Raw genomic sequence first — 3,950 nt, 5'->3', positions numbered from 1 at the left:
TATTTAATTATTGTCAATCAAGTCATTTGCCGTTAAATTTTAACAGAAGTGCTGACGTGACCGTTAGTAAAATTTGTATAATTCTATATTGGTCCTCGATATTTATATATTCTATTCATTTTATTTTTAATTTCAATTATTTTTTGTGACACACCTTCTAGTTGAAAAGGTATATACAGAGAAAGGCATTAAAATGAGAATTTAAGGGAACACGGACCCAGTTCTCTGGGATTTCCTTGAGCATGTATAGCCACTGAGGAAACCCAGCGAATTGGATTATTGTTTACACAAGACAATATTTATATAGTTATTATGTAGTAAGTGTCCTAAAAAAGAAAGAAAAATAGCTATGGATTTGAACTATACAATTCAATAAAAAAATATTAAAATATTAAATTATACATTTTGAACTACACGATCCAATACAAAATTAATTAAAATAATAAACTACACAATTCAATAAAAATTAATTAAAATATAAATGGTTTGCATATTTTATTTTTTAATAAAAATAAAATCATCAATTAAATTAAAAAACTCATTTTAAGATTATATAATTCTTGAATTATAAAAGTGGAAAATAAAATATTAAATTTAATTTATAAAATTAAACTAATGTTTAAATATATATATAAATTTTATCCAACTTCTAATTAAATGTAAGATTTCTTAAGTGGTTTGTTGCTTTTAAATTTTTTATTTGGCCTAGGTTCAAGTTCCTCCATGGCCATTTTTCTTTCTATGGCATTAACAACATAATAAACATATACACTATTGTGTAAGATAATAAATAAATGTTGTTGTCACCTTAGTGGTTGGATGCTTGCATAACATCGCCAAAGACCCAAGTTCAAACCTTCTTTTTCCTTTATATTATTACCTTCCTTCCTATATAACTTTTCTATCAACCAGATAAAAACTTCCTTTCCATATAACTTTTTTTTAACCAGACGGTGACACATATAATTCGAGGAAATTTATTTAATTAAATTTAAATTATTATCAAAATAATAGAATATATAAGTATTGAAGACCAAATATATAACTATGCCAACTTTGCTAATTAACACGTCAATACTTCTGTTAAAAATTAATTGTAGGTGATTTAATTGAATACACTTAAATAGTTTGATGGCCTGATTGATAAAATTAAAAGATCGATGCAAAAGTAAAATGTCTAAATAATTAAGTGGTCATTAATACAATTTACCCATTTAAAAAATAAATCTAAACGAATTTGGCGACCAAAACGAAACAAAAATAAGTTTTGTGAGGATTTTGAAAACAAAAATAGGTGGCTGACCAAAATAGAACCACAAGAATAATTGAGTGACTAAATGTGTAATTTACCCACATATTTTTTAACAGAGTTAACATATTGGGACAATTGAGGTAACGATTTAAACTTTAGGGGAAAAATGTCTTAAAAATACTTTAGGGGACAACTCGTAGCAAATGGTATAGTTTACGGGACAATGATGCATTTAAGCCAATAAATAAATCTCAAACACATGGATTCCATATTATTGAATTTTCCTCTATCATGTTATATTCACTAAAATATTCTTTTTAATTGTATAATATTTTTCTAATATTTTAAAATTATATATTTTGTGATAATTATACATAAATTTTAATTTTATATCTTTTAAATTTTATTTTTCATAAGATTTTATACTATTTATTTAGTTTAATTTTATAAAAATATAATGAAATCGAAATAGAAAGAAATTTAGAGTTTAAGAAAATTATAGATAAATGTATAAAATAAAATTTGTATAGGATAAACAAGTTCATGTTTATATAAATAAAAATCAGGTTAAATTTGATGTAAAATATAATAATACATTTTTAATTTTTAATAATTTAATTTTTATTTTTGATATTTTGATATTTAATTTTTTGAATAATTTTGTCTTTTAAATTATTAATATTTTTATTTTTTTTGAAAAATCAAATAAGCTCTTGAATTAAAAAAAAACAATGTGACCCTCAAATTTGAAAAAAAAACTTATTTAGTTCATTTGTTACATATCAGCCACGCCACTTGTCACCGTGAAGTGCCACTTCAGTATCGATGAAGTGTCACATCAGCATGCCATAACGGTCAGTGACGAAAATCATTGATCAAAGGATTATATTAAGTCTGTTTTCTAAGTTTGAGGACCACATTCATTATAAAAAATTCCGAGGACTACATTAATTTTTCTTAAGTACAAGGGTCTCACATGCCCGTTTGCCAACATGGTTTCTATGAAAACATGTTTCCGCTACATGAGTCTTTGATAAAACCTGCTACGTTTGCTAGTGGATTTTTAGAATAAATCAATTATGTTATAGGTATAGGTAATTCTCGACTGGATTAGCATTACTTGTTATCGTATTGGATCGATCCGATTTGCTGCTTATATATGTTTCATCGAGTCATACACACACCCCGAAGCAACTAGAAAGTTGCAAATCCTCATTAACCAGTTCTGTGGTTTTGAATTATGCAAACATTATGTATGTGAACCTCAAACCTCTGCAGTCCCCTGTGAGTTATTAAGAGACGAAAACGAAATTCACAGGCCCTTTGTTGCAGAACATTTTGCAGGTGATGACCCAGGCTGCAATCAAGCAATATGAATACAATTGAAATGTGCTTTCATCCTATATATGCACTCAATCAGACCATAAATTATAGTAAGTTTATGGGGATTTTACCTTGCATAAATGGACATCATCACAGCCACATAACAACTGGCCATTCAATTTGTCAAGAGCTTGGAACACTCCTCCTCCCTCGCTTCTCTGCAGCAATGAACCCCAATCAAAAAAGGTCATTTGACTTGAGAAGAAATCACCACTGTATGATTATGAAATCGGTCTTCGGTTAGAGACGTAGATATTGACCGGTGAAATGTGTAGCATGTAATAGTTAACTGCAACAAAGTTAGCCCACCGGTTGCCTGCTGCCCCATGGCATGTATCAAGCATACTCAAAAGTCTTACTGAATTGTCTTCACAAACCAGTTCTTTGATTGGAATCGAATGGAAGTGGTTTATCAGAACCAGAGATTTCGTTGTCATCAAGTGGTGCCGACTCTCCGTGGTTGTTGCATTCTCTTGGATGCTCCCCATCATCCCCATCTGAAATTTCAGGACAAATGTAATTGAATGCCATAATTTTAGACAGATTTCTCTTAATAATTGAGGAGGTGGTATTACATTGATTCTCAACCACATAGTTCCATTGATATGCTATTCCTTCACTTTCTTGCTTGGATTCCTTTGAAGTGAAGACAACTAGTCTTTGGTTATTGGCAACCATATATTTCACTAATGGCCAATCTTGACCATTCCGCGGCATATTCGAGACCGGAAACCAGTGCTTCATTAAACCTGCATCTTGGAAAAGTTTTGACAAAGCATTTGGGGTCTCAACATAATCTTCTAGAAACAGTGTCACAATCTCTAATGGATTTACGGATAAGAACGCCTCCACTTGCTTTAAAGTGCAGATAGCAAGCCACTACAAAGAGATACAATATTCAAGGGCTTTCAGTTTCTTTTTCCTTGAAGATGTAAAAACGAAATGTAAACAAATGGGGGATTACATACAAATGCAGTGAAGTCATGGCACTTCCCCCCAAAAGAATGGCACAGCCATATGTCTCCCTTGTACTCGTATGTATGAAGCATCAATGCTCGAGCTCCATTCTCTAAGTTTTTAACAGAAACCGATCAACAAGGATTCGAATTTTGAACTACAGGGAACATGATTGATTCCCACAAAACAAAAGCTCTTACATTTAACTGCTTTGTTACATTGTCTTCTTAATTTACAAAGGTAACTCAAATTCCAGTATGACGCGGCTCGTCTTCGTTGGCAAACGAATTATGAGTCATCAAGAAAGCATATATGTTGAATGGCAAAGAACACCTGTCTCAAAGATATGATAATCTAT

General features: G+C 30.5%; 1 pseudogene; it reads right to left on the bottom strand.

Moving 5' to 3' along the window:
• Positions 1-2,522: 2,522 nt before the first annotated feature.
• On the bottom strand, positions 2,523-3,702 carry LOC120178896 (annotated as a pseudogene).
• Positions 3,703-3,950: the final 248 nt, after the last annotated feature.

The sequence above is a fragment of the Hibiscus syriacus genome, unplaced genomic scaffold (genome assembly GCF_006381635.1).
Source record: "Hibiscus syriacus cultivar Baekdansim isolate YM2019G1 unplaced genomic scaffold, ASM638163v2 tig00112383_pilon, whole genome shotgun sequence".
Lineage (NCBI taxonomy): Eukaryota > Viridiplantae > Streptophyta > Magnoliopsida > Malvales > Malvaceae > Hibiscus > Hibiscus syriacus.
Note: the sequence above shows the minus strand (reverse complement) of the source record. Positions and strands in the feature narration are given on the sequence as shown.